Source organism: Sus scrofa, chromosome 14 (genome assembly GCF_054392235.1).
Source record: "Sus scrofa isolate SSC_HxYL_T2T_F1_AM1 chromosome 14, Sscrofa_HxYL_maternal_Yorkshire_Landrace_v2.0, whole genome shotgun sequence".
In the NCBI taxonomy this organism is placed as follows: Eukaryota; Metazoa; Chordata; class Mammalia; order Artiodactyla; family Suidae; genus Sus; species Sus scrofa.
The window spans coordinates 73,898,113-73,923,265 of NC_139396.1; the positions used below are offsets into that span (position 1 = coordinate 73,898,113).

General features: G+C 44.5%; 1 protein-coding gene across 11 annotated transcripts in view; it reads right to left on the reverse strand.

Annotated features, from left to right (window-relative positions):
• CHRM3 (cholinergic receptor muscarinic 3) overlaps positions 1-25,153 on the reverse strand; it is a 542,465-nt gene that overhangs the window by 26,418 nt on the left and 490,894 nt on the right. The window lies entirely within an intron of this gene.

A 25,153-nucleotide genomic window follows, 5' to 3' on the forward strand; every position in this document is an offset into this window, starting at 1 on the left:
TTAATGTGTGTTGCTTTCCACACCATCTTAAAGTTGAAAAACCCTAAGTCGAACTATGGTTAAGTCAGGGCCTGTCCGTACAGTTGTAAGAGAGAACAAACGTTACTCCATATTGGATTGTTTCCTTTGGCGCTAACCTTTGTGCTCTGTTGCCAGTGCTTAGTCATGCTGGCTCTGCACCTTTTGCAAAAGACTGTTGCCTATATGCAGGATAAATCATTCTCAAGGCTCTGACTTAAAACTATAACACTTGTGCATTCATATAGAGATAAAAAGTTGCAGAACAGAAAATAACAATTGTCTTATTGGAGGTTTATAGGAACATTGTGATCAGACCTCCATGGACAGCTCCAGGAACAAAGGATTCTAGCACCAAGAAGTTTGCAAAAACCAGCCACCTACCCCTCCCCTTTTAATATAAAAGAAGCCTGAATTCTAACCCAGGTAAGATGGTTCTCTGGGACACTAGTCGACCATCTTCTCGGTCTGCTGGCTTTCTGGATAAAGTTGGTATTTTATTCCTTGCCTCAATAATTTGTCTCTCAATTTACTGGCCTATTGTGCAGGGAGCAGTATTCATTTGGACCCGGGAACAACTGAGGTGACGTGAGTCCTCTGGGCTGGTGTCATGTGCTACAGAAAGTACCGCTAAGACCACTGCATTCCTCCCCTGATCCTAGGACATTAGGATGTTATTGGTGAAAATTAATTGTTTGGGGAAGCTGATTAACACACTGCTTGGCTTCTCTGTGAAGGCACTGACATGCATCTGAATAGTTTTATCCAGTCTATTTTTCATCGCCATTCTTTTTTTTTGGTCTTTTTTTTTTTTTTTTTTTGTCTTTTTGTCTTTTGTTGTTGTTGCTATTTCTTGGGCCGCTCCCGAGGCATATGGAGGTTCCCAGGCTAGGGGTTGAATCGGAGCTGTAGCCACCGGCCTACGCTAGAGCCACAGCAACTCGGGATCCGAACCACGTCTGCAACCTACACCACAGCTCACGGCAACGCCGGATCGTTAACCCACCGAGCAAGGGCAGGGACTGAACCCGCAACCTCATGGTTCCTAGTCGGATTCGTTAACCACTGCGCCACGACGGGAACTCCCTCATCGCCATTCTTAATGACACATGAGTGTTGGTGTCAGAATGCATCTGTCTTCAGAGGAAAACGCAATAATGACCAACACCACAACCTCAAAAACAAGAAACTCTTTCAACTCTAAAAACAAACTATCAAAGAAAAAAGCCTTTTTATTAACTTTGTATTTCAGTATATCCCAACCAGGGGCAGATACAGACTTTGCAGAGACTGGAGTTCTCTAAATTTATTGCCCTCCTTTAACAAAATGAACAGAAAATCATGACTATAAAATGCCATCACTCACCTCTCCCCTAGGGAATTTGTGTAAGTGAAAGAATTTGAAGTTTTTTTCCCCTTTCTTTCCCCTTTTTAGAGCTGTACCTGTGGCACATGGAAATTCCCAGGCTAGGGATCAAATTGGAGCTGCAGCTGCTGGCCTACGCCACAGCTTGTGACAATGCCAGATCCTTAACCCACTGAGCGAGGGCAGGGATGGAACCCACATATCCGCACGGATACTAGTTGGGTTCTTAAACTGCCGAACCATAATAGGAACTCCCTTGAAGTTTTTGCTTTATTTTTTTTTATTTTTTATTTTTTTGGTCTTTTTGCCATTTCTTGGGCCACTCCCACAGCATATGGGAGGTTCCCAGGCTGGGGTCTAATCAGAGCTGTAGCTGCCAGCCTACTCCAGAGCCACAGCAACGCAGGATCCGAGCCACATCTACGACCTACACCACAGCTCACGGCAATGCTGGATCATTAACCCACTGAGCAAGGGCAGGGATTGAACCCACAACCTCATGGTTCCTAGTTGGATTCGTTAACCACTGTGCCATGACGGGAACTCCTGAAGTTTTTGCTTTATTAAGTACAGTAAATTTCCTCTTGATTCCAGTAAAAAGGGGGATGATCTGATTATGCTGGGATACTGAGAGTTTTAAAATCGCTGCATAAAACTAAGTAACTTGATATATGTATCCATATATTTAGAGGTAATGAAAGACTCCTCAAAAACATTTGAACAAACATATGCAAATAGAATGTCTAGAAATCCTGATGCTGTAAGGAAGGAAATTCAACATGCCCAGGTACAAAGTACTACAGAAAATTAGATTTCTGACGGTACAATCAGTTTTTAAAACTGAGAACCCATGAGTTTCCAGTATATACCATCAAACGATCACATTAGAAAAGATGGAGGTAAGGTATAAAAGAAGAGTGAATTTCCTCTGGTGGCAAGCTGGTGTCAATGCAGAGCCAGAAGTAACGGGACCCATTCCTGAGCACAGGGAATGCAAGGCGCTGTGAATTATATAAGTAAGTCTTTAAGGAGGATAAGGGACACATTGGGACATGCAAACATTACATTTAGGGGATGTAGTTTTTCTGAGAATAATAAAGAATAATAAATAGGGAGTTCCTGCTGTGGCGCAGCAGAAATGAATCCGACTAAGAACTATGAGGTTGCAGGTTTGATCCCTGGTCTCGTTCAGTGGGTTAAGGATCCGGTGTTGCCGTGAGCTGTGGTGTAGGTAGCAGACACAGCTTGGATCTGGTGTTGCTGTGGCTTTGGTGTAGGCAGGCAGCTAGAACTCCGATTGGACCCCTAACCGGGAACCTCCATATGCCGTGGTGCGGCCCTAAAAAGAAAAAGACAAAAAACAATAATAATAATAAATAGGAGGTCGCTTTGATAATGTCATATGTGAAAGCAAATTTATGAGACCATTTTATCCATATATTTGGCAGTGTCATGCATAAAGGCCCAGTAAAGCTTATTGGAGCTCACTTGAAATACAATAGCATACCTGTGACAAATGGTACTATATCCAGCTGCAAAAAGGTGTCTACTGTGGTTCCCGAAGGAATGTGAGGTTCAGCCAACTTAAAATTTTTAATTATATATCTGGAAATGAATGCTAATGAAATTTTCATGTGATATTTGATTTGCAATTATTGTAAGCAGACATATGGAAATCAAAAACTGCCCACAATTATGCAATTTATCAAAAACTGCCCACAATTATGCAATTTGACCAGATGTTATGGTATCATGGCCATTGAAAGATTAAGTTTAAACTGATTCTAGGAAATATTTAAATAAAATATGATAATGAGTCAGAAGAGCTGGCTCTGGGAAAATGTTTCCATGGGAACATCTATTTTTTTCTTCCCTGTGGTATTTTAAATTAGAATATATATCCATCAGGCTTGGAAACCCTCAGTGCACATACCCAAAAGTAATATCATTGGTGTTTAGCACATCTCCCTTCCTGTGAGGGACAACTCCTCTGCTGGCCACCTATGGCTCAAGATCAGTTTTGTGCTGCCTACAATGCAACCCAAGACTTTTGTCTCTCCTTTCACCCAAGTTTGGGTATGTGAGAAGATTCAATTCAAGGCTTAACCTCTGCCTCAACAAGCATCAGGAACCATTCTTATCTACCTTGCTTTCTTAAACTTGTCATTGTCACATGACTAACTCTGGCTTGAAATAACAAAGCATGCTTAATGAGAAATTAGATGAGCAGCTTATCTGATACTAAATATCCTAACAGAATTCTGTGGATTACTTAGAAATAGTTACAGTGTCATTTAGAAACAGCTTCAGGAACATTTTAATTAGCCTTCCCTTCAAATTATATAGTGAGGAACCAGAGAGAGGTTAATTTTCATTGGACAGATCAGAGAAGGAATAAGATGTAGGTTCAGTTTTAACTCAATGTACTTGGATCAGTTAGCTATTTAGCTGAGAGAGTCACCTTCCATGGTATTAGAATGGCCTGCTAGGGAGCTAAAGGTTCCTGATGGGACCTTTAAGGGAAAAACCACTGCAAGTGTCAGATTTGCAGAGGATTGATAGCTTAGTTACTGTATGGATGTAGGAAGCATGAAGTAGGTGTGCCCTCTACTTGATTAAAGCATAGCATGCTTGCTAGAGTCCTCATTGCAGAAGGTCATTGTTTGGTCCCAAGTTGTCACCAAATAAGCTTATCTGCTGCTAAAAATATACTGAGGGCTTTAGCATAAAAACAAGGTAGTGATATTTCTTTCAGGGTGCAAGGAATAATTGCAAATAACTGCCAAAAAGCAAACCAATTTAATTAGGTGAGGATGTACTTCACTCAGGAATTTCTGCAACCAGTGGTTCTCAGAGTGTGGTCCCTGGACCAGTAGCATCAGCATCAACTGGTTACTTGTTTGTTTGTTTGTTTGTTTTTGTCTATTAGGGCCGCACCGATGGCATATGGAGGTTCCCAGGCTAGGGGCCCAATCAGAGTTGTAGCCGCCGGCCTACGCCAGAGCTATAGCAATGCGGGATCTGAGCAGCGTCTGAGATCTACACCACAGCTCATGGCAACGCCAGATCCTTAACCCACTGAGCTAGGCCAGGGATCAAACCTGAGTCCTCATGGATGCTAGTCGGGTGTGTTAATCACTGAGCCACAACAGGAACTCCTCAACAGGTTACTTGTTACACATGCAAATTTTTTTGCCCCATCCCAGACCCCCTATATCAGAAATTCTGGAGGTGGGGCCTCACAATCTGTGTTCTAACAAGTCTTCTGGATACTTCTAATGCATGTTAAAGGTGGAGAACTCTTGACCTTGATGAATTGGCATGCATATTCTTTACAGAATCAAGACACCCTACATACTGTGTAGTATGGGAGAATTTCAGGGATAGCAATTATTTTTCATTTCTTCTAAGGCACCTGCCTATTGCAATTTCTCCAGTGATCTCTAAAATCTCTCTTCAGGCATTCCTCCTGGTCATTTCCCCAACCCCAATTCTTGTTATCAGATTCTAAACAGGCAGTTAGATTGTAAGCTCCTTGACAGTGAGAGGGAATCACAGTGGCCTAATTCATGTCCTCTCTCTGCAAGACATCTGCTGTTGGAGCTAATCATACTCTACTTGTTTTCGACCAGCTACTGAACAAGAATTCACTCTGCCCCTTTCCTACAGATTCAGCCTCCAAAGGCTTTGAGGGATATTTAACAAACGTCAAGGCCTGTGTTTTTAACTCAGGGGATTATAGTCCATCTGAAGAGAATGAAACAACCAGAACCATGAAAGTTAAAAACAGGCCTCTGCTTTGCTCTCTCTCTGCAATGCCAAATAAAGTGATGTGCCAGGGCAGACCTTCAACAAAGATCTGCTGAGTGACTACCTAGGAAGAGTAATATTTAACACTCCCTAGGAAGTACCACAGGACTGCCAGATTTAATCTGCAGGCACAGTAAAGCTCGAGCTACTAAAAGAAAAAAGGAATTTCAAGATGCCTGTGGTAAGCTATTTTTCTTATTCTTTATCATCCATTTACACAAAAGAGATGAACCATATCCACCTCAAAACACTTCATTAATGAAACTAAGAAGCATTTAATACAATCCTCACACATCAGTGTATTAGTTTCCTGTGGCTGCCATAACAAATTACCCCAATTTATGTGGTTTAAAACAACAGACATTTATTCTCTCACAGTCCTAGTGGTTAAAAGTCCAAACTCAAGGTGCTATAGGGCTGTTACTTCCTCCGGAGGCTCTGGAGGAGAATCCCTTCCAGGATTCTTCAAGCATGCAGTGGCTCCAGGCATATCTCGGTTTGTGGCTGCACCTAATCTCTGCCTCTGTGGTCACTTTGCCTCCTCCTCTGGATGTCTTTGGTAACGACACCTGTCATTGGATTTAGGGCCCACATAGATAATCCAGGATGACCCTCTCATTTTAAACCCTTTTTTTTTTTTTGTCTTTTTAGGGCTGCACTTCTGGCATACGGAAGTTCCTAGGCTAGGGGTCAAATCGGAGCTATAGCTGCTGGCCTACATCACAACCACAGCAATGCTGGATCCAAGCCCTGTCTGCAACCTACACTGCATCTCACAGAAATATAGGATCCTTAACCCACTTAGTGGGGCCAGGGTTTGAACCCCCATCCTTATCCTCAAGGATACTAATCGGGTTACTGCTGAGCCACAATGAGATTTCCAAGCTCTTACCTTAATTACATCTGTAAAGACTCTTTTCCCAAATAAGGTAACATTCATAATCTGGGGGAGGTTAGGATATGGATGTATCTTTGAGGGGCTAAAGTTAGCATAACACAAAGCAGGCAAGTTTAGTTCTCTTGAGAATGGAACTTTTATCAAACAAAGGCTGATGTTTGTGTTTGCTAATGGAGTTCTCTTTTTATATGATGAATATATTTCCTTTGGAATGCTAGCTTCATCAGTGTGTTTTTTATTTGGATTAGAAAAATTCTAAGAGAAGAGAAGCATTTTCAATAATACTTTAAAAAAAGACCCAAAGATTAGAGGTGTGGATAAATCTATATATGTGTAGGAAGTGAAGTGGCAGAAAAGCAGACAGTAAGTTAGGGGACATTTCATCCTCAGCTGCTCTACTTACATTTCAATTTCATTTATTCATATGTTTGTAACAGCAAAGAACAAATCTGACTCCATATTAGATCTGTTCCTTTTACTTTAACATCTGTGCTTTGTTGACAGTGCTTAGTCATGCTAGCTCTGCACCTTTTGTAAAAGAATGTTGCCTATATATACTGGAGAGCCTATTCTCAGGGCTCTGAACTTTGAGTCCATTCATATAGAAAAATAAAGTTACAAAACAGAGAATAACATTTGTCTTACTGGATGGAGGTTTGAGGAACATTGTGACCTGACCTAGTGGACAGTTGCATTAACAAAGGATTTTGACCAAGAAATTTGCAACAGCTAACCATGCCACTCCCTCACCTTGCCTTTACAAATGCCTTGCTGGGGAGTTCCCTGGTGACCTAGTGGTTATTAGGACTTGGCATTTTCACTGCTGTAGCTCAGATTCAACCCCTGGTCTGGGAACTGAGATCACAGATCACTGCTGCATGCTGTGGCCAAATAAATAAATAAATAAACAAAAATAAAAATGCCTTCCTGAAATTCTTCAAGGAGTTCAGGGTTTTGGAGGCATGAGCCACCCATTTCCTTGCACGGCTCTGCAACAAACCTTTCTCTGCTCCATACTCTGACATTTCAGTTTGTTTGATCTCACTGTGAATCTGGCAGGTGGACTTGCATTTGGTAACACATTCACGTGTTCAACAAATAAGAACTGAAAATGTACAAATTGGTTAGAAGTAATGGTTGAACACAAACCCAGAGTTAGTGTGGGTTCAAACTCTTATATCCGTTTTGTGCCTTCAGGCAAGTTACTTAATCTCTCCTTGCTTCTGTTTCCTCACCTATAAAACAAGGAATGAGTGCCTGAGGGTGGGGTTGTATAGGGGATTAAATAAACTAATTAAGCATTTCAAATGCTGAGGGCATATGGAATAGGTCATGTTTGCTAAATGCATAAAAGTTCCAGATTCTGTGCTAGCTTTTATGTTGAACAAGACAAATGAAAGTTTACATTCTAGTAGAACAGAGAATCCTTCAAAGAAATAAATGGACACAATTGTGGTGCTGCAAAGAAATAAAGCTCTGAGGTGGAATTAAATGGTGTGTGTAAATTAGGTGTCCAATTTTAGAAAATGTGGGGCGGGGTCATCTCTGTAATAGGGTAACATTTAACCTGAGAACTGAAGCATAAAAAAAGGAGCCATGCAAAAAGGGAGTGGAGGTGAAGTAAGAGTTTTAACTAAATAAGCCCACCCCCTCACCCCCCCACCCCTGAGGAGGGAGCTACTTGCCTGACAGCAGCTTCACTGGGCCCCATACCACCCTTCTTGTAATCTTTAGCAACTACATGCCTTATGTCCTTGCTAGCAGCTCTGCTAGCAGTGCTCCAAGCATTGCTTATCAGTTTCATTTTTTGTAATCTTGTTTACTCAGCTTCTAAGGCAGGAACACTGCTCTGGGAAGGGGGAGGGCTGGGCTGCTTGCGCGGGAAAAACAAGACTGGGCGATCTGTATTGCATGAAAGCTATCCAGAACAAAGACCTGGTGCTCAGACTCTGGAGGTGACTCCTCTGAGCCCTCACCAGTGCTGAATAAACCTGGCTATTCCACATCTCCGAGTGCTGCTTGTCTCTTTCCGCTGCCATGGTTTCTGCAACAAAGGAACATTACAGCCGAGAGATGTTGCTTACTGATAAAAGTTGTTTTGTATTTTGCAAAGATGAGTCAGAGAAGGGGGTGCGGACTTACTCTATTGAGTAACTGGTTAAATCTTGTCATTTTTTTAAGTTTCAATAGAACCTAGACTGCAGGGGGTGGACACAGGCAGGAAGTTCTCCTGAGCCACAAAGAAAATATCCCATGTGGAGGGAATACACAGATATGTGTTTCCTAAGCTACTACAACAACATGATCTTCAAATACTTTTTTTTTTTTTTAAGGCCTACACTTTCAGCATGTGGACGACCCCAGGCTGGGGTCAAACTGGAGCTGCAGCTGCCAGCCTATGCCACAGCCACAGCAATGTGGGATCTGGGCTGCATCTGCCACCTAAGCCAGAGCTCATAGCAACACTGGATCCTTAACCCACTGAACAAGGCCAGGGATCAAACCTGCATCCTCATGGATACTAGTCAGGTTTGTTACCACTGAGCCACAAGGGGAACTCCTCTTCAAATGATCTCGAAGAGAATCCTTTCCATTGCAAAAAGCAGCCTCAAAGATGCAGAATACCTGGGAATAGAAATCCTCCCATTGGTAAATTTTGGTTTATCAGACACTTCTATGTGGGTGCAGCCAGTTCACCCTCACAAAGGGCTGCAAGGGACCCTGCTTTCTAGCCTGTGACAAAACACTAGGCCACATGGCCTCCTTGTATAAAAATATGTATATTATGTATATTCCAGTGTAAATTTAGCATAGATTGAATTTTCCTTCAAATTTGCCTTCTTATTGCTTACATGCCAGTCTGAGCTACTCTCAGTTTTTCCTAAATATGCATGAATATGTGAAAGACTAGATATGTGAAAGGTTTTAGGCAAGTTACTGTATCACTCTGAACCTCAGTTTCCGAAATGGTCAAGTGGAGATAATAATAGCATCTTCCTCCTAGGATGGTACTGGATTAAATGAATTACTTTAGGAACTCCCTTGTGGCACAGTGGGTTAAGGATCTGGCATTGTCACTGCATCGGCTTGGGTTGATGCTGTGCCACAGGTTCCATCCCTGCCATGGGTGCAGCCACCCCCCCCCCCCAAACCCCAAAATGAATTACTCTACATAGGTTGAACAGTATCTGCACACAGTAAGGACCCAATGCATGTTGCATATTACAGTTATCTTTTACTAGTATTGCCAGGAAGCCTCTTAATTCAAAATCTCTTAATGCATAAAAACAAGCCAAACAGACAACTAACAATCTAGCATTTGGAGCAGGTCCGCACTAATGAGCAAATGATTTGGGGCAAGTACTTTTTCCCTGCAGGCTTTCCTTTTCTCTTGGGTGAAATGAGGACAGTGGTGGGAAGGAGTTGTTCTCCAGCTGTAACTTTGTAGAACTTGGTGTTTCTAAATTCCTCAGTGCTTCTGACTTCACTAATGGTCCATGGAGAGATGGACCTTCTGCCTTGCAGGGAAAAGAACCATAAAAAAACAGGAGCTCAAACAACTTACTTTAAATAGTTATTCAAAGGGCATAGGAAACAGATGGCTGAGTGTGAGTTCCAACTCAGTGGCTTAGGAAAGAACCCTGGGAAAATTAAGGTAAAATCTGGAGATGTGGATTTTTCTGTTTGATTTTAGGATATAGGAAGCTTTGGAGAAAATGTGATTGTGGGCACCGTGAGAACTCAGGTATATTTGTGGATGAAGCACTGAGCAACTGTACTTTTGTTTTATTCTTTCCCAATTTCTTTCATTTTTTTTCCGTTTCACCGCCCCCCCCGCCCCGGTAGGCCATTTGGTGGCAGCTTTAGCAATCTTCTGGTTCAGGGTTCTTTTCCTGGGCACTTGCCTGCTGCCTTTACTAAATTTCTTATCCTCTCCTTCCTCAGCTGAAAAATGGATTGGCTGCTGTTTCTTCTTCTGAACTCAGGGGAATACCATGCAAATTAAAGCATGAACAGATGTTTGAAACTCTCTATTGTATTTCTTTCTTCTTTTTTTACAGCCACATCTGTGGCATATGGCAGTTCCTGGGCTGGAGTGGAATCGGCACTGTAGCTTCCGTCTACACCACAGCCATGGAAATGTCGGATCTGAGCCGCAACTATGACCTATGCCACAACTTGTGGCAATGCCGGATCCTTAACCCACGGAGCAAGGCCAGGAATTCAACCCATGTCCTCATGGATACTACATCAGGTCCTTAACCTGCTAAGCCACAGTGGGAACTCCACTCCATTGCATTTCCATGGCTATCAGAAACAGATGTAATCAAAGAGTGTCTAGTGAAGTTGCCAGGACTAGGGAGGAGGAGATTTTCAGTGATGTAGAGGGACCAGACAGGAAGCTGTGTGATTGGCTGTGCTTTTGTAGTGGGGAGGGGGAAGGGCCCTCCCAGAACAAAGGGAAGGCAACATGTAGCATCAGCACCTGTACAGGCATGCGCAGTTCTGTAACAATGTAACATAACCTGAATCCATGGACACAAGTGTATCTCTAACTGTCCATTCAGAAATTACAGAATGTATGTTACCTTATAAGGGGGACAAGGAGACCAAAGTGTAAAAGAAACAAATAATGGAGGGTATATAAGACAGCGCCCCCCCAACATTCAGGACTCAGCCTTTACATATGAATCCACTGAGCCAGTGCCAGCATGAATAAACGCTGCTTTCTGGCAAAAAGGCCTCAGTGTCCTGTCTCCCTGCAACACTTGGGGGCTGATCTGGGATTTGGAGATGGTGATTTCACCTCCTTTGTCACTGGGGTGCAACCCCTGGGACGCAGGGAGAAGTGGCCTGCCCTGACGCCAGTGGACCAATTAATGCATAGGGGACTAGCCCTCCCAGCGTGCTGGGATGAGGACCCCAGGAGCGCAACAGAATCCACTGAGGCCCAGGAACCAGCCAAGGGAGCACCACCCATCAGACTGGTAAGAACCCGGGTTCAATTTGGTGGCCTGCTCCTAAGAGGCAGAAGGGGAGTCTGATCACCTCCCAGAGTTGCCCTAGTAGTCTCACAGTAGTTCTCGTAGAGGAGACAGGAGATGAAACCACATCTCTAAGGCACTGGACGGTGGGTTGGAGACACTGTATGAATGCAAGTGAATGAGTTGGATGACGGGAGAGTTCCCACTTGACCAGATGGGCCAAAGCGAGTGTTGAGTCCCGATCTGTGGTTCCACGGTGATCCTCATACGGCTTATGGTGGCCCTCTTTGGAGGGGTCCTGACACTGGGGTTTATACAATCCAACCAATGCCAAGAGGCGCCTGAAACATCTCCACCAGGAGAATGGCCAGAGATGGATGAAGTGATTGTTCACTGTTTTCCTTTCTCTTCTTGTATGCGACTATCATCTTTTAGGGGGAGGAAATGGGTGGAAAACAGAGTAAACTAATACCCCCTAAGTCTATGATTAAAAAAAAAATTCAGGGAGATATTCTGGAGATTACAGTATTAAGCTGACTCCCAGAAAACTCCAAACATTCTGTGAGATAGATTGGCTTTCACTCAGGGTGGGCTGGCCTTCCAAAGGGTCGCTAGATAAGGTACTAGTTAGCAAGGTGTTTAGAGTCATCACGGGTGACCCAGGGCACCCGGACCAATTCTCTTACATTGACTGTTGGAAAGACATGGTCCTTTCTCGGCCACCTTGGCTAAAAGCCTGTCTGGAAGAAAACTGTAAAATCATGATGGCTCAGATAAGAGCCCCCTCAATGTGCTGACTGGAACTTGAAAAGCCATTTTTATCTGAGGAACCAGAGAAAATTCTCCCACCTTTTGCACCATTGTACCCTCTGCTGCCACCCGCACTTCCAGCAGCCAAGGCCATACTGGAGGCGGCTGCCTCCCTGGAGAGCAGCCCCTTCCCTGACTCACCCATAACGTTATCAGTAGCTGCCTCTCCCCAGCCTCCAGTGTTAACCCTGTATACTCCTGTCAGAAGGCAACCAAAAAGCCAGGCCAGCAGGGACAGCCCCTCTCTGCTACGGTACAAGGGGGCCCTACAAATGCCACTGAGGAAAACCAGAGGGTCTGTCTGTTTTGATCAAGGTCAGATTCAAGGATGCCAGCGTATTTTTTTTTTCAGTGTATTTTTTTATATAAACCTTTCACCACTACTGATCTCCTAAATTGGAAATATCATAGCCCCCTCCTACACAGAGAAGCCTCAGGCTATGATTGATCTAATGCAGTCCATCATTCAGACCCACAAGCCCACCTGGACTGATTGCCGTCAGTTTCTTCTGACTCTATTCAACACTACAGAACAGCACTGAATTACTCAGGCAGTTTTAAAATGGCTAGAAAAACATGCCCTGGCAGAGACAATAAATGCACAGGCTTATGCCCAGAGCCAATTCCCCAAGAAAAAAAAAAGAGGAGAAAGGCTACAAACATGAGCAAAACCTTAGAGGTGCTCCAGGGACTTGAAGAAAGCCCAAGCCAATTTTATGAAAGGCTATGTGAGGCATTCCCCCTCTATACTCCCTTTGACCCAGAATTAACTGAAAACCAGTGGATGGTCAATGTAGGCCTCATGAGCCAGGCACAAGGGGACATCCGACACAAGCTCCAGAAGTTAGAGGGCTTTACAGGCATAAATGCTAGTTAGTTGCGGGGGATAACAACCAAAGTGTTTGTCAACCATGACCAGGCAACACTAAAGGCTGAAAACAAACAAATGCAAAAAGGGCGAGCCTACTGGCAGCTACCTTGGTGAAGCAAACGGAAGGTACCCCACAGGGTCGAGGCTGAGGCCAGAGCCAAAAAGGGGGGGCAACAAGGAGGACCATCTCATCCAGGGCCAAAACTGGGATGAAACCAATATGCCTACTGTCACCAGGAAGGCCACTGGAAAAATGAGTGCCCTCAATTGTCAGATGATTCCCAATCGGGTCCCAAGCAGAGGGGAAGAGGCCAGGTGGTCCGGGGCCAATATCAGCTGGCCCAACAGTCATGTGGGGTCCCCAAAAACGGTTTTGCAGGGCTGGCCATTATGAGAAACTATGAGGAAAACTAGGACAGACTGAGCTCCATTCTGTCAGGCCCCCGGGAGCCCATGGTCTGAATGAATGTATGGGACCAGCCCACTGACTTCATGGTGGATACTGGGGCAGAACACTCAGTGGTAACTCAGCCTATGGGCCCACTCTGGCAGAGGCAAGCCATCACTGTAGGGGTCACAGACAACCAAACATGGTACCCTTCCTGTTGTCTAGATGATGCACTTTGGGGGGACATAAAGTCATTCATGAATTTCTATACCTCCCCGACTGTCTTGTGACTTTGATGGGATAGGACCTATTGGCTAAAGCCAGATCTGTCAAGAAAAAGTTTGAATATCTTCGCTTTCACCTATCCCAGGGACAACATCAACTCCGCCCTGAGAGAAAGCAGGCTGTCTGCTCAATCCTGGTTCCCTCTACCCGATGCCAGGTTCTGGAATTTCTTAGGGCCACAGGTTTCTGCAGGATCTGGATACCCAATTTCTCCATTTTGGCAAAACCCCTTTATGAGGCCACAAAGGGGGGAAAATGGGAACCTCTGTTCTAATGCAACAAAAGGCTTTTGAAGAACTTAAGCGGGCCTCACCAATGCGCCTGGCCTAGGGCTCCCAGACATGGCCAAGCCCTTCTTCTTGTACATGCATGAGTGCACTGATGTCACAGTGGGGATCTTAACTCAGATGCTGGGGTCATGGCGTCGTCCAGTGGCATACCTTTCCAAGCAACTTGACTCGTTTGCCCAAGGATGACCACCGTGCCTGCGGGCACTTGTAGCCACAGCTCTTTTAGTGTCAGAAGCTGATAAATTAACTGTGGGACAAAAACTAACAGTCCGAGTGCCACATTCGGTGCTGACATTAATGGAATATAAGGGACAATACTGGCTGACTAACACCTGGATGGTCAAATATCAGGGAATGTTATGTGAAAACCTGTACATTCACCTAGAGGTAATGAGGACTCTAAACCCTGCAACCCTACTGCCTGTCAGGCCCGTTCAGTCAGATCATGATTATATTAAAGTCATGGATGAAATATTCTCCAGTCCACCAGATTTAATGCACCAGCATTTGTGGCCAAAGAGTACAAGTGGTGACAAAAATCACCTGGAAGTTACACACAGCCTATCAGCCCCAGAGCTCTGGTAAGGTAGAGTGGATGAATTGGAGTCTGAAACTGCAATTAAGCAAACTGTGCCAGGAGACACACCTGCATTGGGACCAGATCTTGCCAGTAGCCTTGCTAAAAATTAGGTTGAGCCCTACTAAACTGACTGGATTTTCTCCTTACGAAATCCTCTGTGGGCACCCCCCCATCCCCATTAAGGGTATAAGGGGGCACTTAAAGGAACTAGGGAACCTCACCCTGAGGCAGCAGATGCAGGCACTAGGGTCCACCCTGGCCACCCTCCATCAATGGGTTAGGGAACAATTACCCGTAAGACTAATCATAGACACCCACCCCTTCAAACCAGGGGACGCTATATGGGTAAAAGTGGAATGCCCAGCCATTAAGACCTCTTTGGAGGGGCCCACTTACTGTCTTTTTATCCACTCCTACTGCAGTAAAGGTGGCAGAAGTGGCTCCTTGGATTCACCAGAGCAGAGTAAAACCAGCATCATGAGACTGGGAGTTGCATCCCTGATCCCTCAACCCATGCAAGCTGACCATCCAAAAAAAAACAAGCTGCAGCTCCAGATACCCATGAGGATGACAGCCCTGCTCTAGTCACTCCAGAGGCTGACTAGTATACACACAGCAGAAGCTTGAGGAATCAGCCACTAGACAGGATAAATAGACTGTGTCCATTCCTCATTTTGGTCCCCTTATTGTGATGCACTGCTACCCCTTGTACCTGTCCGTTATTGTGGTCATTGTCCTAATCTTTGCCATAAGATGGTCAACGACTGCTCTGGCTGATTGGAAATGTGGCAAAAGGTACCTGCTTGTGCTCTCCTTCATCTTCTGGGGAAGGATGTTTTTTTGTTATTGGTTGCTTCTGGTCTGGGCCCCTTTTGCCCCTCTTGTAGACTCAAATTCTACCCCTTGTGATAAGTGTAGGGAAAAAACTTGGTATCAGGGGAAAGGTTAGATTGTCCCTCACCTCCCATGCCTACCAACCAGCTGCTTGTTATCGATGTACCACTCCCACCCTTTGCAGATATAATGGTAAAAGATATTGGATGGGATGGATAAAGACAAAATAACCAGGGGGCACACTTGCCAGGGAAAAAAGAGAAGGGGAACCAGGACTTGGGCCTACTGGACAGATAATGGGCACTGGGGCATGTCTGATGGAGGAGGAATTCAGGATCACACCCAGACCCAGCTAGCCAGGGCAAAGGATAAAACTATGCAAAGGATAAAACAACAGGCAGGCCCAAAGTCTCTACAGTCGGGGTCCAGCCCAGTCTATGACCAACTTAGGAAGGACCTGGGTCCAGACTGGGACTTCCCCACCCTAGGTAAGAACCATGTCAGTGACCCAGCTAAAAGTATTGCCCATGAGTTCAATGTCACTAACCGTTGGGTCTATGGAGGGGTCCTTATGTGTGAAGAATAGCCTTGAAAGGGGACCAGCCTAAATGCACTCCATTTACTTCAATGGAATCATTCCATAACAGAGAGAAAAAACAACTGGCCCCAAAGTTGGGTCTTGGCCTCAGAGGTGATTGGAAAAGAGTGCATTAGTAGAACAGGTCCCGATTTTACACAATGGGTAGGAGAAACTCCATGCAAAAGAACGTTTTCTTGAGACTCTACCAGTTTCGAGTGGTGCTCCTACTTGGCATTGGGCCCTGGCCTCCGTGGTTAACACCTTCCAGTGCCAATCCTCTCCCTATCAATCCATAGTCAACTGTACTATACATACTGAGGAGGAGGCCAATCCATTCCACAGCATACCTGAAATTAGTAAACACTGGGATAACCTGACTCAGCAACCCTGAACACTTGAGGGCACCTGATGGGCTGTTTTGAATATGTGGAGAAAGAGCATATACACAACTCCCCGCTTGATGGAAAGGGAGTTGCATCATTGGAATAATCCAACCGGGATTTTTCCTCCTGCCTAACCAGTAGGGAGAAAAAAATTAGGGGTTCTCCTTTATCAGTTCTAAAGGCTACAACCAAAAGGAGTCCTGTGATAGGAGGACAAGAGAGATGGGGGGGAAAATGAATAGCCACACCAGAAATGATTGAGACATATGGTCCAGCCACTTGAACACAAGATGGGAATCGGGGCTACCAAACCCCTATATATATGCTCAATCAAATCATCAGGTTACAGGCAGTACTGGAAATTATTACCAACCAAACAGCCACAGCCCTGGAACTCACAGCAAAACAACTACTGCAAATGCATGCAGCTATTTACCAGAACTGCCTAGCCTTAGATTACATATTAGAAGAAGGAGGAATATGTGGAAAATTTAATCAAACCGACTGCTGCCTCCGGATAGATGACAAAATGGCCAATCCATAACCAACATAGATAGCCACAAACATCCGAAAAGTAGCTCATGTCTCCGTACAGACTTGGAAGTGCTGGAACCCTGGAGAACTATTTGGGAGGGATGTTTTTCAACCTTTGGGGGATTCAAAACCCTCATAGGTGTCGTTCTCATGATCTTGGGAGGCTGCCTGATCTTACCTTGTCTGGCTCCTCTAGTTATAAGATCTGTCTCTGGCCTTATTGAAGCCATGATTAAAAGGAAGACAGCCACACATGTGATGATGCTGTAGGAATGTAAACCCCAGCCCAAGATGATGCTCTTGGACCCTGAGAAAGAGATCAGAGCATAAAAGGGGGGAATGTAGTGGGGAGGGGGATGGGCCCTCCCAGAACAAAGAGAAGGCAACATGCAACCTCAGAACACGCTTGTGCAGTTCTGTAACAATGTAACATAACCTGAATCCATGGGCACAAGCATACCTCTAACTGTCCACTCAGAAATTACAGAGTATATGCTACCTTATAAGGGGGACAAGGGGACCAAAGTGTAAAAGAAAGACAACGGAGGGTATATAAGACAGCACCCCACTGCCTTTGGGGCTCAGCCTTTGGATATGAATCTGCTGAACCAGTGTCTGCATGAATAAACTCTGCTTTCTGGCAAAAAGGCCTCGGTGTCCTGTCTCCCTGTATGTAGGTCCTGCAACACTTTGACCAGAGAATGCGTCTCTGAGGGGGCTGGAGAAGGAAGGGGGCAGTTCTCCCTCCTGCTTTCATTGCTCTTGCATCTGCTCACCAGGCACTGCCAGCCTTGTGCCTGGACCAACCAGTTTCTATCCGCGGGAGCCTGATTTTCAATTTGATGATTCATGGCTCCCTTGCTGGGGAAGTTTTCAGCTTGAATAAAGAAAGCCTGACAGATTTGTGGATGCTTTATTAAATATAAATGACACAAAGTTGGTTTTGGAGGTAATATGTGGCTATAAACACCAAAGTGCTAAAACCTAGAAAGCAAAGCCCAGTTGGAACGGCCTACAGAGGCTGGTGAGGTGTAATGTGCTTCTCAAGGGAGGGGGAGGGTCGGTGCAGTATGGCACTGGGGATGTTGGAAATGCACCGTTCTTGGACCCCACTGAGTCACCCCCAGATCTGCTGAGTCAGAAACTCTGGGGTGACACCCAGCAGGGGTGTTTTAACCATCTTTCCACATGATTCTGATGCACACTCCAGCTTGAGGACTCTTGTTTCAAAGGAGTCTGGATTCATTCTTTCTGCTGTATCTCTGCATTTGTCACTCTGTGGATCTGAAAAGTCCTGCCTGACCTTCCAGGGTTACCTTGTCAAGCCCAGAAGATGCTGATGGAGACCCTCTCCTCAGGATGGGTTAAGTGCTCCTGCTGGGCAGTCACAGAGCACCCAGCATGATGTCTCCCATGGCAGTGATGAAACCAACTGGCCTTGTACTGTCCGTCTGATTGCTCATCTTCCTTAGCACCTGTGGTCATCTGAGGGCAGATTTTGTTCTTTAAAATCTAACAATTTAAAAATCCTGAGAAGATAGTCATCGCATAAACTTTTCTGTTAAAAAAATTCTAGATTTTCTTCTCATGAGAAGAAGCACGCCCATTGGCCCCTAGGTTTGAATTCTCTCACAAAACTGAGCCTCAGTCTCTTCATCTGTAAAATGGAGAGAATGATCTTTGTGCAACAGTTTTGAAAGTTAGAAATCACATATAGCTGCATCTAGCACATCAAAGGCACTAAATAAATGACAACTAGTGTTATTATCCACTAGGTAGAATTTATTTATGTGTACTTGGAAGCATTTTATTTGATTCTTAAAAAAAAAAGGACTGTGGGTTCCCTAAAGTCCCCAACTTCCTATAGGATTTTAATGAAAAATGCCTTTATGTTTCAAAATGCAAACCTTTCAGTAAGCTTCTGAAGGAATGATTATGATAGAATCTGTAAGTGGAATCTAAATTACCTGTGAGTGTTTTTTATAGAAAATTGCAAGCAAACACAAAGACTGTGTGTGTAGGCCTGTGTTTATGAGAGAGAGAGGGAGAAGGAGGGGGCAGTTCTAACGTAAATTTGCTTCATTTTTCTGTAAGCCCTTCTAACACAGCAATTTCCCCGACATTTTGTATTTGCTCTCTCTGTTGAAGATACCAACTACGACTTGTGGGAAGTGCAAACAAAATGATGTTTCTCTCTTTTCCTGAGAGCTATTCAATAAGTAAATGACTTTTTGCAAATCTGCCTGGTTGGAAACACTTTGGTGACTCTGAAAGTGAAGCTAAAAAAAAAAAGGTCATGAACACAGAGAACAGACTTGTGGTTGTCAAGGGGGAGGGGGTGGGTTAGCAGATGCAAACTATTATATGTAGGATGGATAGACAAGGTCCCGTATAGCACAGGGGACTGCATTCAATATCCTGTGAGAAACCATAATGGAAAAGAATATAAACACACACACACACACACACACACACACACAAACTGAATCACTGCGCTATACACCAGAAACTAACATAATATTGTAAATCAGCTATACTTCAATAAAATAAAATTAATAAAAGGTCATGAGGTGAGTCCTGAATAAACACTCTAGAAACTGATGGGTTACCCAAATGTAGAGTAACTTTAGTAGGAATCCCTCTGGTTTCCTAGATTCTGCTACTTAACCCTGTCGTGCTGGCACAGATGACGGGCCAAGGTAAGGTGACCAGGGGAGGTCGGATGACATTCTCTCTCCTAAGAAATGCATTTGGGGCTAAGTGGCAGTCAGTGGGTCAGTGGAGACTGTTTTCCAGTACCTGGAGGTAGACCTTCAGGCTATGGCTGTTGTCTTCTGCTCACCATTTACATGTGTGTAGAGAAACTTGGAGAGGGTTGGTCTTCGGAGGAGACTGAGCACAGCTAAAGACACAGTCCTGCTTGGGGTCCTAATGGCTTTCAGGGTCCGAGTTAGGGCCCCACAGAAGACTGGCCCTTTTCCTCGCCTAAGGTTCCTTGTGATATCTTTTTGTCATCTCACTACTTCTCTGTTTTGCTTACACTACCTCCATCCATTTTGAAGCTGGTAAACCACAGGAGCATTCTTTGCCAACCATAAACACATACCAATATTTTAACATTTAGAAATCGGATCAATTTTAAGGATGTGGTGCTCTTTATCTCTGTGTATAACTATTAGTTAAGTTATGCAAAAAGACCCCTTAAATGGAAGCTGGTTAACTAAAATAATTCCTATCTATTGGGCTTCTAGTACCAACATTCAAAGGAGATCTGGAACTGGGAATAACACTGGATTGCTACTCTTTGGTTTAGAATAATAAATAAAAGTGGAGGCAAGCAGCATGTTATCACTGGGAAAGGCATGGAAATCAGCTTTTTTTTTTTTGGTGCTTTTTAGGGTTGTGCCCACAGCATATAGAGGTTCCTAGGCTAGGGGTTGAATTGGAGCTGTACCCGCTGGCCTATACCAGACCCACAACAATGTCACAGCCGAGTCTGTGGCATACACCATAGCTCATGGCAACACCAGGTCCCTGACCCACTGAGCAAGGCCAGGGACTGAACCTGCATCCTCACGAATACTAGTCAGATTCATTTCCACTGAGCCAAGATAGGAACTCTGGAAGTCAAATCCCAACCTCCACAACTTAAGGATTAAGATGCATTCAAGCACCGGGGGTGCTGTTTACTTCCAGAATAATGTATAAAACTATTTCCAAGGGGGAGAATTTGGGGTGGCAGTAATTGCTCTGATTTGAGGTTGGCGGGAGCAATTAAATATGTTTCTGTCCTTAATTTATTTGGAACTATCTTGGAAGAAACAACAGTAGATTATATGAAGCACGATATAGCAAATTACTAACTTTCAGTTAATTTTGACCAATTGCTACTCATTTCCCCCAACATGCTAAATCAAACACCAAAATAAGAAGCCCAGCAATTTGGGGAAGAATAAACACAAAACAAAAATGGCCACATTACACTGTCTGAAGATAAAGCCCCTCAATCATTATTGTCGATAAAAAGCAAAGTTCTGGGGAGTTCCTGACGGGCGAAGCAGAAACAAATTCGAGTAAGGAACCATGAAGTTGCAGGTTCGATCCCTGGCCTCACTCAGTAGGTTAAGGATCTGGCATAGGTCTCAGACACGGCTCAGATCCTGAGTTGCTGTGGCTCTGGCGTAGGCTGGCAGCTACAGTTCCGACTGGACCCCTAGCCTGGGAACCTCCATATGCCACTGGTGCAGCCCTAAAAAAATAAAAAATAAAAAAATAAAATAAAAAGCAAAGTTCAGTTAGGTCCCAATGGTTATATTGTCCCGTTGGTCAGGGGCTGACTGTGGACCAGATTTGACAAACCTCCTTATTTTGTAAGGCCCATGAGCTAAGAATGTTTGTTTGTTTTAATGGCTGCATCCTAGCATATGGAAGTTCCCAAGCCAGGAATTGACTCTGAGCCACAGCTGTGATTTACACTGCAGCTGTGGAAATGACAGATCCTTTAACCCACTGCACTGGGACAAGGATAGAACCCGCATCTCCACATGGGCCCAAGCCGCTGCAGTTAGATTATTTTTTTTGGTCTTTTTAGGGCCACACTCACAGCATATGAAAGTTCCCAGGCTAGGAGTCAAATCAGAACTATAGCCCCTGGCCTATGCCACAGGCACAGCAACACCAGATCAGAGCTGTGTCTGTGACCCACACCACAGCTTATGGCAATGCTGGATTCTTAACCCACTGAGAGAGGCCAGGGATAGAACTTTCATCCTCATGGATACTAGTTAGATTTGTTTCTGCTGAGCCACGACGGTAACTCCTGCAGTTGGATTCTTTTTTTTTTTTTTTTTTTTTTGTCTTTTTGCTATTTCTTTGGGCCGCTCCCACGGCATATGGAGGTTCCCAGGCTAGGGGTCAAATCAGAGCTGTAGCCACCGGCCTACGCCAGAGCCACAGCAACGCGGGATCCGAGCCGCGTCCGTAACCTACACTACAGCTCACGGCAAGGCCGGATCGTTAACCCACTGAGCAAGGGCAGGGACCGAACCCACAACCTCATGGTTCCTAGTCGGATTCGTCAACCACTGCGCCACGATGGGAACTCCTGCAGTTGGATTCTTAATCCATGGTGCCACACTGGGAAGTCCATGAATGGTTTTTATATTGTTACATGGTTCTGGATAAACACCAAAAGAATAACATTTTGCAATGCATGGAAAGTATATGGAGTTCCATTCTTTGTATAAAGTTTACTGGATCAATCTGGGCGCATTTGTTTATGCTTTCATGCTACAACAGAGTTGAATGGATGCAACCAAGACATAGGATGATGAAACTCTCTGGCCCTTTACAGGAAAGCTTGTGGCCTTTTGCCATAGAAACCTGTCTAGCCTTCTCTGTAACATGCATTTACTCTCAAGTCTTATGGTCCTGAAGGACAGGAATCTTAGTCTGTCTTATTACTGCTGTTTCTCCAGCATATGTGGCGCAGGCTTCACACATAGTCAGAACTCAAATATATTTGTCAAACATTTGAACACTGAACAACTACTTCTTGGCATTTTGCTAGTCAGATGCATAGACAAAGTATACTACCCTGCCTTTAGGTTTAAAATTTTTCTTTTTGGCTGCACTTGAGGTATATGGAAATTCCCAGGTTAGAGACTGAATCTGAGCTACAGCTGTGACCCAGCCACAGCTGTGGCACATGCCGGATCCTTAACTCTCTGTGCCGGGCTGAGGATAGAAGCTGTGCTGCTGCAAAGATAATGCCAGATCCTTAACCTGCTGTGCTACAGCAGGAACTTCCCTTTAGGTTTAAATTTAACTAGGAACATTGAATATATACCTGTGTGTGTGGGTTCTAAATGAATATATATGTGTCTCCTGAAACTTGAGTTGCAAGGAAGCAATATGAAGGAAACCTACACACAGTGAAGTTCAAACCAAGTTCAAACTAAGTCCAGAACCAGTTCTAAAGACGAATGCTGGCACCTCTGGCAAGTCACTTGTCCTCCTGAGCCTTGGTTTCCTCATCTATAAAATGGGGAGAGTGCTTAATCAACTCTCAGTGTTCCTGTGAGGCTCAAATAAGATGCTATATGTACAACTCCTAGGTGGGTGGCAGGCATCTGGTCTGCATGAAACAAACGACAGTCTTCGAGTACTGAGAATTCAGTGAACACTGTGGAGACAGAGTCTGTTATGAACAGAACTGGGAGAAGAGGGGGCACCTTGAGCTGGCCCGTGACGAAGCAGACCCTGGAGCCAAAAGGGAAGGTCAGCATCAAGATGCGCATGGCACACGCAGAGGAAAATGAAATGAGGGTGGCAGTACCGGAGGGCTGACCTTCAGGGAAGCGTGAGAAAGACACTGAGGGAGAGAAACAGCACAATATGTACGGCCTCGTTCCAGGGTTTGACTCTTATGTGACAATAATAGAGGTCTGCTACAGGAAGTGACAGCTGCCAATCTGTGTTGAGAACATTTCCCTCTGCATTATCATGTCACCAGTGTGGGCTATTAGCTTCTTCCCAGTTCTAGCCTCAAAGACCCTGGAGGTGGCGTTTCAATGCCTATGTCCCCATGTCCTGGCTGGGCCCAGTCATGATTTTAAAACCATTTGAGGACCCCATGAAGAGCTGCGCTTCCCTAGCAATTCCTGTGTGGGGGCCACTTCAAGAGTATGTTCTGGAGACAACAATTTTCTGGTCCTATATTCTGCATGCAATTCGGGAAGGAAAAAATATATGCACTGGAGGGTTGTTGTGCAAATCTTTCAAGCTGAACATGAGAAACTTTGACTAAAGCACTGTTGTGTGCAGGTGGCTTATGCTCTGAGGGATTTGGAGCCTGCTGATTCCTGAGGTCTGCTTGTGACATCGATCCCAGCGTGTAAGTGACTTGAAAAAACACACCCACGATGCAAAAATACTCCACCGTCTAGCCTGACGGCAGGCTGTCAGAATGTTACAGTCTGATTTTTATACTTCCTGCTGATATTTGGACATTTTCACAAGTATATCATGTTTACCTTTTTGGGGGATTTCTTTATAAAAATAGACATTGTGGACCTAGGCTTAAAGAGAGCTGCCTCAGGAAAGGATGTGTGTCGCAGCCTGCCATTTCTCAGTTGTTCTGGATAAATCATTTCACCCCCCATTGCTTGTCTGTGGGGCTGATTTTGAGTTCAGGCCCCGCTCTCACAGGGACTGAGCTGGTTCTCTTGGGAATATTCTCATCACAGCTACTCCTCTTCCTGGCACAGCCATACCTGGGTGTCTGTTGGGTATAACCGGTGCCATGATTTGTCACAGCGTGTCTGAGTTGAAAGGTATCATCAACTTGCCAACCTCACCTGACATGCCAGATTCTCACCTTATTTTACAGACATGAAAACTGAGGCTTTTAGAATTTCAGTCAAAAACTGACAAGTGGCAACTTGACAAAGGTCCAGGTTTTCTCGCTCAGGAAAATTATATTTTGACCACACTGTGCAGCTACTTTTCCAAACACTCAAGTCTCCCCTGAACCCAGTATTTTTTTTTTTTTTTGTCTTTTTACCATTTCTTGGGCCACTCCCGCGGCATATGGAGGTTCCCAGGCTAGGGGTCCAATCAGAGCTGTAGCCGCCGGCCTACACCACAGCCACAGGAACGCGGGATCCTTAACCCACTGAGCAAGGCCAGGGATCGAACCCGCAACCTAATGGTTCCTAGTTGGATTTGTTAACTGCTGAGCCAAGACAGGAACTCCTTTAACCCAGTATTTAATGAGTAGTTCCAGGTCATAATGGGCTGGGAACCCAGGCTTCCCCTATGTAATAAACACCAGCAGTCCCCAGAGTTACCAGGGGCTTGGGTGGGGGTGAGGTTTGCTGGCTGCCTTACCAGGTTTATCAGAAGAACGAGGGACTAATTGTCTTTTGTTTTATTTTTAGAATTCAATCAACATCACTGTCCAACTTGATTATGATTAGCAAGATGTAGAAAGGCTGCATATAAACATGGGCATACGTGTGGCCCAAGAACTTTTTTTTTAACTCTTGGATCCAATTAAAAGATTCAGGGCACCCTTCATATTTGGCCAATCTTTGGGAAACCTGCCTTTTACTGATGAGAAAAAGAGAAACTATTCTAGGTTAACACACTTATATTAAGTCTAAGGCAATAAGCATTAGGGTTCCAGAATCCGTTCTAGGCTGAGAAGCTCACAGAACTGCAACTATCTGCTCAACATATGACAACAGGGACACATTACAAATGAACAAACTAAGACAAAGCAGAGAGAAGAAACAAACCACTGATCACACATTCTGATTCAGGTTGACTGCAGTACTTACTTCCATCCATACCGTACCCTAAACATAGAAAAGAATAATCCCCTAGGCTATTCTGCAGTACATCCCGGGCATGCTCTGTAGAAGTAAGAATATGTGTTTAAATAAATCCCATTATAATTCTAACTTTCCACTTTTCTCGACTGGCTTCTCTCACCAGCAATTATTGGAGTGATTGCACA